The sequence below is a fragment of the Tubulanus polymorphus genome, chromosome 1 (genome assembly GCF_964204645.1).
Source record: "Tubulanus polymorphus chromosome 1, tnTubPoly1.2, whole genome shotgun sequence".
Lineage (NCBI taxonomy): Eukaryota > Metazoa > Nemertea > Palaeonemertea > Tubulaniformes > Tubulanidae > Tubulanus > Tubulanus polymorphus.
The window spans coordinates 23,072,431-23,085,280 of NC_134025.1; positions in this window are offsets into that span (position 1 = coordinate 23,072,431).

Here is a 12,850-nt window from a genome sequence, read left to right on the forward strand (position 1 = left end):
AAGTAAACAAGAATATCATTCATTTTTACATAATAATACGATTATTCGACACAAAAACGTTGAACAGTAAACAGCATCTCGATTTCATCCAGATATTCGCCTCATAATACTCGCGAATAAACTCGTTTAAATCAGTACAATACGTGTACTAAAAAAAAAAACAACAAAAAAACACGAGATACGTTTAGATAACGGATCATCATCGGAGTTGGTCAGACGATAAAATGACAATAAGCATTCGTAATTTGTAATTCATAATCGTGATACGTTTTAGCAGCGAGCCAAAAGCGTAGGAGGATATGTATACGCATGAATTATCGGAAACGCTCAGGACTGTTCGATTATGAGTTATACATATTCAGTACATAATTGAAATATATCAATTATTCACGTTACAGTAATGTACTTACTTGAATGAGTGGGGATTTCATAGTTATTACTTATGTGTATCAATCTAGATCACTGATTATGTATTATTCACATTTGCGCATTGTTTTAATAAAGCCCTGAAAATTTTACTCGCATTTCAGGTAAAATTCGTAGAAATATATGAAAATTCCTTATTGAACCAAGGAGTTAACTCGATTAAGTTAACGCCGCCGGTTTAAGTTAAAACGAGCCCGTTCTTTTTTTTGTCAGCACGAGAATTACACTAAGGCTAAACATAATCCTATAGAAATCAGAACACTACAAACGAATCGTATATTGATACCTGATAGCTAAAAAAACGAAAACAAATGGGAAAAAATTAATAATTAACCGACAAAAAGTCAAAAAGGAAAGCGGAACAAGGAGGCAGACGCATTCATAATGCCATATATTCATCATTGATATTTGAACCTTTAAGGTCGAAAACTGCTCGTCCCTAAATGAAACTTAAGGCCAGAAAAATGTGCAGAAAAGATTCGTCAAGATTTTCCGGTTCACTTGTCCCCCAATAATGATGATAAAATTTCAAGAAAAGCAGTACAGAAATAAGTGCTAGATGATGAGCACGTATTCCCCTTCCCCCACGATATCCTCGGAGGAAGAGCTCATGTCATTCGCCCACTCAAGGTTTTTTCCTTTTTGTCAAAACGTTATAAACTCTTTTTACCTTGCACTTAATCAACAGTATAACTGAAAAATTTTTGATCATTTCTTATACATTTTATGTTCCAGTATCGCCTCGTTCAAACCTAAGCAGTTGTACAATTCGCCTGGACCCAGTTGATGAAAAGTTTGTTGAAGAACTTAACCAGTGGATAGTTGACGGTGACCATTAAGCCACGCCCACAACGCAAGAAAACTCAGAATCGAACACGTGCGATCCTGGAAACAGTGTTTCCCGAAACCATGTTTCTCACACGCACACGACACAGGGAAACACTCGGAAACATGTTTTTGTCTCCTGTTTCCATGTTTCCCTGTGTCATGCGCGCGTCATCGTATTACGTTCAACTGACTTTTGAGCCCCTGATGTCTAAGAGAAGATAAGACTCATCACGTTTGATCTTACGCACAGCTTTCACCTGCTCGAGTATAATTCCTATATAAGCTTAGCATACGTACCTTAAAAGACAGGCCTGAATGATACGCCACGGCAGCAACGACATACATCATCGTCGTCGTCGTCGTATCTATTCTAACCATTTGAAGCCGAAGGGTAACTAACGCAGTGGATACGGCTGCGACAGCATCTACAGCCACACCGATCAATTCTGCGCGGTGCAATCGATAACAAACGCTTCTCGCAAAATTCATCAATCAATATACCCACATCTATATTTATATATATATTTACAAAGTTCACTCTCGTCGCAATCTGACAAATAAACTGACAAGAGAAGATTCTTCGCAGCTAGCGTCGAATATAGATTGCGTCTACATCCGCGGCGCATCTGAAAACAACATCCACAAAATTACCATATTCCGTCCGTTCGTCCGTGATATATTTGATCATTCAATTCACCTTTGTAATCAAGATGGCCACCGATCAGTCACAACGCGCCATTAATCGCGCCAATAAGCATCGCGAATAATGATCGAAAAAACAATAACTACACGCCATCAATCGGATGACAAGCTATTCTTATTGATAACATTTTTTTAGAGAGAAAAAAAATTCACCATTACGATCAATTGAGAATGGGGTACACGTACCCGCAGTGCTACTGTGGCAATCGAGGATTCCACGTATGGCAGGCGAGGATCCACCAGGTGTCGCTAGTAGATCGTTGGTTGTCCGCGTTCAATTTCTTTCTACATTTTGATTAAATCTGAACGAACTTTTCTCCTAAATGAATCAATTATTTATGAAAACTATATCCAAATCTGATAAGGAGGATGAAAGTATCTCATATTTTGTGAGTCCTGTGATAGTACGGTACCTAGGCCTATATGGATTCACGAGTCTAAAAATCTAGTTCAAAGATAATCGAAAATGAACTGATGTTGACAACGAACAACCTACTGCTCGTAACGCCATCTGGCGCGATAACTGGTTTTGCAGGTACCCCATTGCGATCAACTTAATTTCAAACGTGACAAGAAGCTAGAATGAAAGTTATGAAATACTCCATCGATTTCTTTATCTACAATCACAGCGAACAGTCAGACTCAGATCTGGTCCACTTATAAGCGCATGAAGCCAAATTTCATCGATGGTATAACATGTTTTATGTTAGAGAGGTATCTTTTTTCTAAATATTGGCTAACATCTTTCCAAACTAGCTCCGACAATTCGCGATAATAATATTGAGTACCGGATTTACTTGTATATCGGATATCAATAATCTAGTTTCGCTGTAACATTTGACCGGTTCATGTAACTGTCCTCATATTTCATATCCATACACGATAGCAAATCAGTCGCGACGAGGACACACTGTTGATGCTAGCAGAAGATCACGTGCTGAGAGGTCTCCACCGTACGTGAAATCTAACGACCCCTGATTAAACGCATTAAACTTGTTCGCCATCTATACTCAAGAGCGATTACTAGCCTGCCTGTACGTTGAAGGGACACATAACTATGACCTGAACACCCCGAACTCTTTATATACATGTCTGGTTTAGATAATAGCGCTGTGAACTTAATCTAAGATTTTTGTACCTTTGTATGAGTTTATTTAAGACTGACAGCTATAGTCTCGAATGTTTAAAAGCCGATTTTCTTACATTGTCTATGAGTCGCCCAAAAATGACAGGGATAAAACGAACAAAAAAATTCCAAAGTTTTTCATTTCGAAGAACACGCATTTTTGCGAGGTGTACATGCGTTCGTATACGGCCGAACTAGGATTCAATCTAGTATGGCGCATCAATCAATATTGAAAAAATCAGCCAACATGTAGAATAAAGTATCACCAACTGATGAGAATCTTTGACCAAGATTTTGATATTCGATTCCCTACACCTCCCCGCAATATGTAATACGCTGACATTGAAAATTATTTTGAAGCGTTTCAAAACCGATAGCGCCAATTGGTACACTACCATCTCTTTTAGAAGAACATTCATCGTTTCCGATATGAATGCAACGGTTCGTTCCATTAATATCGATCAAGGTTATTCTTCAATGGCACTGCGGTTATCGAATTGATTCGGCTGTCCGCGTATAGTAGGCCTAAATACACGAGTATATGCGCGGCCACCGCGCAGTCAGTTTCGAAGAGGGCAGCAGCTTACTAAACCAATCAGTAAAGCTATTAACTGGCATCGATTTCTCGCCGTATCAATCGGATCAATGTATCCTCGTCCAGGGCGCGATATAATGTTCTATCAGCCGGAGTATGGTAGCCTCCACAGTTCATAGTCGTTGCCTTTACACGGCAAGCATAGGACACCGCGGCGGCTTCCTGCGAGCGAAACGAACTTTGATTACTGCACTGAATGCATCGTGCTACGAGTTAATCGCGAGAGTTTACCAGATTTTTTTTCGCCGATCGGCTGAAATTCCGTTTCAAACGGTTCGGCATTATTTTTTTCCCATAAATTATGCACGAATTCTGATTCAGCTCACTTGCACTTCGACTGCACACGTGTGCGCGGTATCAGATTTTCCGATAGTGAATTGGTCGGAAGAAAAACTTTTTCAATAATTTCTAAACACTTAGCAGGTCTCTCATAAATCATGCAGGCAATTGACTATGTACAGCACTCAGATACAATATTCCAATTTCGACAATTATTCATTACACGGATTCTATAATGAATTAATTTGCAAAAATGAATGAATTACTTAACGATCTTTTACCCTACTAATACAAGAATGTAGTAGATAACAGTTACAGATAAAACCACCTCTGGGTTTTAAATTTTGAACTAATGTACAAAATCAATTTTTCACTTATACCAAATTCCATAGAGTTGAAACTGTTCTATAGCTGTATTAACACTAGCTATGTTATTTGGAATGGTCTAATTTTGGCCCGTTCCATAAGCATAGCGAGAAGTCATTTCCAAATTGGTCTATTACATTTTTTTGGACCGAAAAGAACGATCAAGGTCCATTCTAAATTTTGGAACGGACTAAATCTGCATGTGTATGGACAGAAACTACTAACGTGTAACGTACTAACTAGTAGCGTGCGCTCTCTGATTTGATCCTTCCCAAATTCGGCGCGTTCCAAACACGGACCCAGCAGTCTGATTTGGCCCATTCCAAATTTGGTACGTTCCAGGTACAGACCCATTTAGAAAGGTCGAGCTGGTGATAATGTGAACCTGCCTTATAAACTCAGCGTAGCTCTTATAGGTTGAAATGTTGCTGGTCGAAAATTTGCTTATATAAGGCAGCTGCAGTATAATTGTTGATTACTTGACTGCAACTGTCGCTGGGGACAAAATCACTTTATAATGTCGTAATTACGGGGGTAAGACGACACGCGATTAGAATGCAAAGTTGAATTCTTTATACTCTTTCGCGCTCCGTTTGAGCGCGAGTACGTGAATAAATCGGAAACGGGAGACCTAATCCAAAGATCGCCGTCTTCGGCAGTTATTATGATGTATCGCGAATCAATAAGCAGTCGGTAAGACGGATATATACCGCCGACATACGAGAGCTCGATATCTACGCTACATACACAGTGACAGCGTTCAACTCGTCGTACCGATTCCTACACGAGAGGAGGCTAGTCATCCGAATTCATAGCTCGAATTCATAGCTCGCAATATATCTCGGCTAGATAAACAGAGAATAAGGAAGACATTTTTGGGCATCGATTATTCGGAATGCTCCATCACTCTACTCGATAATAGCAGCCTTTTTCGTGCGCAGCGTCGATATTAAAAATTCGTCTGCGCTGAAATTTTTCTACGTTTCACGTGTTTCGCATTGTGGTGTGCGCGGCTGTACGATGAGAAACGAACCGTTCCTCTCTCTCTTGGGAAAGAATGCAGTTATTCGTATATTCCAAGAATTGTAACGAAACCGAGATCTTCGCTGAAACAAGCAATTTACGTATCCCGCACATGTATGAAACTGAACCGAAACAACGTTCCTACCGAGATGCTCAATTTAATGCCTGTCCTCTCTAGAGCAAGATAAATCGAAATCTGATTTGAACAGTATAAACCCGTAATTAAATTTCTGCTCTTGATTTAGATTATGCGATAGAAAGTGAAAGAGCTAAATGCAACTGCCGATCAAGGCGCCCCCTAATCAATCATGAAATTGCCCTCAGTAATTGGGATGACCAATTGCTGATCGGCCCAGCGCCTGATAAGATGGTAAGATGCTTCAAACATGGAATGAATTACCGGACACTATATCTATGTCATTTTGGTACAGGTAGTACTAGAGAAATAATGAGACTTTAGCCACCATCACACGGAGGTCAAACGGGTCAAATTGGCATGGATGAGGCCCGAGTCAAATTTGGCCCGTGGCTTATTAGACAGCGTGTTCACGCATAAACCACTCACTCGATAAACAATGCAAAGTGAGTCACTTATGGAACCAATTGCAATTCACACGCAATTATTTGACCCGTGCTAAAATTTGGCCCTGATCTAACGTTTTTGGTTTGGCCAAATTTGGCCCAGGCCAAACAGACACAGGCCCATTTGGCACCCGTGTGAACAGTTGTTGCATGCCAAATACGCTCATGTGATCGCAGCTTTTTTCCTGCACTTAAACCAAACCAAAAATGCATCTGAACGGGATCTCGAACTCATTAACGAATCATAACGTTTTTGATCTCAAAAGATACCACGGCGAACAAAGCAACTATCATATAACTACACATATAACCTTTAAACTGCTATTTTTAGGCTCGTTGGATGAAACCAAATCAATATGCACCGCAGAAAGTACTGATTGATCTCGTCTGTAACGGTTTTCTGTATTGTTATGAGGCACGTATCCTCCTCGATATTGACGAAACGATTCCAAAAACAATTCTTTTACTTCCGTCCGTCGGTATGGATGGTTTTTCGTACAAACACGCAATGGAGTCAATTCTCTCCAGCACTCTACAGTTTTCCGGTTTGTTGCGTAATTAGATATGTTTAAAGTCAATCTTCGTGTCGATTTTAACCGATCCGTACGTTCATGTAAAAAATTTACTGGTTCGTAAAAAAATAAACAGAGGAAATGACGAAAAATGAAAACACAAATCATACATATATATATGTACAGTAAACCTTGTGTAGTTGGATCTTCAGACTTAGAAAATATCCTCAGACTTAGAAAAATACCATTTCCCAATTGTAAAATCTGACTAAGGAATATAAATTTCAGAAAGGAAAAATCGGGACCATCAATATTTAAGCGATAATCCAACTTTGGCCAATCTGACTAATGCAAGGTTAACTGTAGAAGCTATAAACGCCTTGAAGAGAAATTTGAACAAAATTATAACCACCCAATATTACGATACCTAATAATACTATACTGAGTGCCATTTTCACAACATTGATTTGTATTGAATCCAGCAAAATCGATCTACCAATCTACTGCGTATCTATTTCATGGAAAACCTATTCCGGTATCTTAAACCGGAGTTGGCCATCTGACCTAGCTCTATAGAATGGAAAACATCGACTAGATACTCCATAAATTTTTGGATTCATGGCAAGTTCAAAGATTGAAAATGTTCATTAATACATTAGTAATCAAATCATTGGGACCACCACTGATATTTCGGGTGCGGAACTAGACGGCAGTAACACCAGAGGCACGTGCAACCATCGTGGAAGTTTTGTGCCCTTGGCCTCGCCTGGAAATTGCAGAAAAAGCGGTAAATTTCAAACTTTTATGCAGTTTGTCGAGGACTATGCCCTAAGTTTAACGTTTCGCTACCCGCTTCAGTTGTTGGTGGATCCGCTACTGATATTCATACGCTTGCACAGTCGAGCGAAGTGCAGTACGGTTAAATCATATATGGTAATTAGATTATTGGTGACACGAATAAGCAATTAACGAACAATTGATGATAGCAATGCTTTTAATGAGAAACACCTTCACGGTTAATGCAGCGTGTAGTCATCAGAGAGCGAGGAGAGAGATCATCAACAACACGAGCGTAAAAAACAATATCGTACGTACAACGACGCGACGAAGCGCCGAAAATCTAGCCGCCGCTCTCTAATACTGCCACGGCGTTTAACGCGTGAACGCGCTAAACATCGAATGGGTTAGCGATTAATACTACGAGGGAATCAAGCGGGTTACGTATTAGTCAGGATAATTTTCGCGACGAAATCCCACCGCGCCCCACGAGACAAAGGTCGATTTACGAGTAGTAGATACCCACGAGACAGCTGTATGAACCGATTATATCTATAAGCGGTTTTAAAGCCCAAAGTACACGGCAAAGAAAAACTGGATGAAAAACGTTTTCGATGTTTTTTCCTTATGTCATGTGCAGTGAAAATAAAAAAATCGAAAAACGCCGAACAGATAAAAACATTTTTTGTCCCGTGTGCGGTGGATGTTTTGTGTTTCGCAAAACATCGGCAGCCGAATAACCAATAAACGAGCATCACTGCATCACATGACATAAGACAAAAATGATGCGAATTACTGAGTTTATTGTTGCATCATGGTTTTTTCTATGTATTTTCATTCAGGGTCCCTACAGATCAATCATTACAGAATTCAAGGACTTTTCAAGAAGAAAATTCAAGAAGAAAAAATCGGGAAACGATTTAATACAGTGTGTGTATAATAATAAGACCTAAAACCTAACAATTTTCTAATTGCCAATTTCTCAAAATTCAAGGAGTTTTCAAGGACTTTTGGGTATTTTGCTCAAATTCAAGGATATTCAAGGACCTTGAAACACATTTTTGGTTTAGGAGTTTTCAAGCAATCGAGCAGTCGTAGGAACCCTGTCATTATACCGTGTGCATTACAAGTTTTATCACCTTGACTCAACCCATTTTGTGAAAAATGTGTTTTCTTTTTGTTTCGATGAAACAAACGTTTTACTGTGTACGCCGGGGCTTTACAATACATGTACCGTATTACTCGGAGGGTAGTAGAACACTCACCTTGCAATGTTTGAGCATTGATATAAAACGGCGAAAACGGATCCTCGCTCGAATCTCGAATTTTTGGCGCACCGAATTCGGCGAAAACGTCGTCAAAACACGACGATGACGACCGCCGCTCGTGTTGATCATTACTATCGACGTCGTCCGCTTCGTAATCGAACGTCTCCCACGAATGTAGTCTCGACTGTTCGCCGCTGCTACCGACGCTCGATTGGGAAGACACCTTATCTCTTGGAACGAGAACCTTTTTCGGCGATGGCATAGATTTATCGACGACGTCCGTCTGTTGCGTAACGATCGCCGCCTTGCTGTGCGAGAACAAGTTTTCCTCGTTGAAATGGAACCACGCATCTTCGTTCGCCACTTTCGGAGTCTTGCGCGGACTTTTCTGTCGCGAGTCAAACTCGTCGCCTGGTAAAACGATTTTGATTTTGTCGGTCGACGGCGATTTCTCCGGCGGTTCGTTCAGCACGTAGTCGTCCATCGTGGCTAGATTGATCGGGGTCGTACTGCGCGGCCGGGCGACGGCTTTCGCCTCGAAGTGGTAGCGCACTTCCCGCTGCGCTTTTTCCCAATCCGGATTCCATTCGAGGTTATGATCGTCCGATTTAGAATCACTCGTCGTATTATTTTGTTCGCTGGCCGCGATGACGCTTTCGATATTGCTTAAAATATCCTCGGTATTCGCGTCGTCGATTTCCTCGTAGATCAACTGCGTCGCTTCGCGATCCGATTCCATATCCGTACCGTAAACCTGCGCCTTCTCCATCGGTTCGCCGTGGTGAGACTTGTCGTGCTTCGAGCCGAACCAACCCAACGACATACCCGACTTTCCGGTATCCTTCTTATCAGATTTGATGAATTTATCGAAGATCGTTTTCCTTGGTGGAACTGAAGGCGGCGGCGGGTCTTCTTCTTCGGAGGGTGTCGTAATTAATGGCACGTGTTTGACGTCGGTTTTCTTGATTTTGATTTTCGACGGCAGTGGAGATTTCGACTTGAATTTCCGAGGCGGAACCGGCGGTTTCACCTCGTCGCCGTCGCTGCTATCGTCGTCGACAATTGTGACGATGGGAATTTGCTGCCTAGTACGCGTCAAGTCAATTTCCACCTGAGGAGATGCATGCTGCCTACTACTATCACAAGGAGAAGCTACAAGGGTTGTATTAGTGGATTGCCTAGATTCGTTATTAACAGTATTAGTGTCAGATCTTATCATAACAGTTTGACCATCAACTGAAGTACCGATATCATCAGATTGTGCAACTGACTCGACAACCGGCGTATCGTCTTCATCAGTTTCTGACGATAAAGGTCCCGAACTATCCCAAATGGTAACACTATGATTAGGGCGTTCCGTCGCTACATTCCCATAGGATACCTCTACTTCAATAGGGTATGCTACGAATTCGCTAGCGAGTTTGACGGTATCGACGCTAGCGGTATCGCTAAAACTCACTTGACTGGCGCTGTCTCCGGCTTCGGATACGTCGATATTCGAGGCTTCGCAGTCATTATCCGAGTACTCAACCGATGCGGAAATATCTGAACCACCGAGCTGAGCATCGTCTACTTGACTTCGGCGCTGTCGGTCATCTTCGTTAAGCAATCCGGCTATGTTTTCGGGAATGGAATCGATATGACGACTTCTGGCGAGCGGGGGCCGTTCTCGATCAGGGCTGTGCTTCTCTTTGATATCGACGCTGCCCTGGCGACAATACTCTGTATCTTGTCGCTCGAGGAACGGCTGCTCTCGGATAGAATCCGCGCGCACTAGGAATAAATCCTCCTGTTCCGTGTAGCCGCCGAGCGTTATGTAATACGGCTCTGACTCTTGTTTTTCCAGCTTCGGTTTTTTTTCGTCGTTGTCCGGAATCGACGCGACGGTTCGATCGGTCAACGTAGCGTTGCTCGCGCAACTCGCTTTGCGGTCGACTTCGATAACGCTGGCGATATCGGGCGTAAGCGTGTCGATGCTCTTCGAATCGTACGTCGCGCTGTTGCTTACGTTTTCATCATCGTCGACGCGTATAGGCTCGTCTATGCTCTGTCCGAGGTCCCAATCCTCCCCCGACGCGAGGGGAGCTAACGGACGACGTTTGCCAGCTGCAGCCATTAACCGATCACCTGAAATTACACGAAAATGACGAATGATTAGAAAACCTTTGCGATGAATGTTTAAGAACGTGACTTTTGGTACGTTTCTACCACATGACTTTGTATGACAATACGATCGTATTACACCCCTTTCAAAACATCATATTTTTAATATCAATATCTCTCCGTGTAACTTGGAATTAGACTCTACCCGGCTGGTAAATCATACCGCCAGTCTTCCATGAACGGCGAGCTTATATCTTTGCTTTGCTCCCGTGTGTAATGTTTACCGGAGATATGAATTCCGTTGACAGTACCTATGACCTTTAACGCCAAGCGGCAATAATTCAATCTCTCGAGAAAGATGCCACCTGAGTCTCCTCACCGTCGGAACAACTCGTAGCCCTATTCATACTTTGCTCATCGATCCTCATTCGCCGAGGTTAGGAGCTAAGCATTTTCTTAAAATGTAGGATGCACAGCTTCAGCCGGCATGCGACAATAATCTGACGGTTAATAGTTCCCAAGGTTCGCCGGTTCATTAGTCCCAAGATGAAAACAAATCATCATTAGCCAGATGATGATGATGATGTTAGAATGAAGACAAAGCATCTCAATCTAGATTGAAATTCAAAATTATATCTTATTTGTGGTTTCTACAGAAGACTCCTTACCAAATACCAAAACTAATCAATGAATTTTACAATGATTCTAAACTCAACTTTTGCGATTTTTCTCAATCCAGTCAACTTGGTGAGATATTTTCCGTCCAAACATTTCCAAGTACCTTACGTACATTTGTAAAGTGTTATGTCGACTATGCTATCAAAGAACTTGATTTCCAAAAATAATGAACACGCATGTTTGAAGATATTAAAAACCCAAGTGGAAACCTACTGCTGGCCTATCCTACCTCATTGAATCGCGATATGCCCCGATCTCATAGCCAAGATATTAGAATTATAACAGAAACAGACAATCAGTACCCAAACAAAGCCGAGACACAGAAATCTAAGCGAATGCATCGTATTTCAGATTTTCCGGGTCTTTAAATACGAGCGCGGATTGAGCGTATTCGTCTTAACAAATGAAATCATAAACTGTCGACCGAGATACATACATGAATCCAGGCACTGACGACGATGACGATGATGATGATGATGATGATGTCATGTCATCTCCAGGATGAGGTATGAATTTTTTATCGAAAAAGCGAAGATCAATTAGCTCGACGTAATTAACTGCTATCAGTTCCATGACACATGAAATGGATGCGCAGAGCTACAAACGAACGGAACGATGGGATTATCACCGAGGGCACTTTCCGAACGATATCACTGATTAGGCCTCGTACGCAACGAGACCGTATGGAGTGAATAGCAAAAAAAAAAAAATAATGAAAACAAATCCAATCCAAATGTTCCTTCGGGGTTCGCAACGTAGATTATCGCGTCGACGTTACAAATGACATCGACACTTCTCTCAACGTCGGTTTAGCGACTATAGACAGCGCCGATGAATTTCATCAATACGTGCAATGAAAGATACTATAGGCCCAAAATAACGTTCGCGTAAATGGCGGGGGATTTGCTAGGTTTATCCGTGCAAGTTCACTCAAGCGGCATCAAAATCAGTTCATCCTCGATCATTCCAATTCATCGAAAATGGAGCTATTTATCAACCGAGTAATTATCAACGATGTTATACGCGGTCAAATCGAATTCATGCGTAGCACACGAGACGTTAGAATAATATCCATACCCGGTTCAGCCTAGATCCGTCGCCAGTTGCATACTTCTATATATTCGTGTCTTCGCTCGAGGAATACAAAAGGAGACTGCCGAACAGTATTTATATGCATAAGGAAGTACGTACGCGGTATTGATTTGATCGCTTGACGAGCATCGCTAATAAGTCGAGAGAAAACTATATAACAATCATCGACGACGGAATACTCGAGTCCCCTCGATAATCCAAGCCGCAACGCGCTTCCGAGAAATATATCGTCGGTTCTATCGACTTCTCACGCGTATGAATGATGCGCTACGAGACGACGACAGTGTTCGACGACGGCGTTAACCTTCGCGTTATAAAGAGAAATTTTTCGAACGTCGAATATCGCGGAGTCAGACCCGACCGAGAATCGTCATCGACATCGGCGGCGCTCTCCCGGACGACGAACGTGATCAATTCTACATCGCACGCTCGATTTGACGCGGCGACCGGTGACATTTTACATCGACATGACATTATTAACCGCCGAATTTAC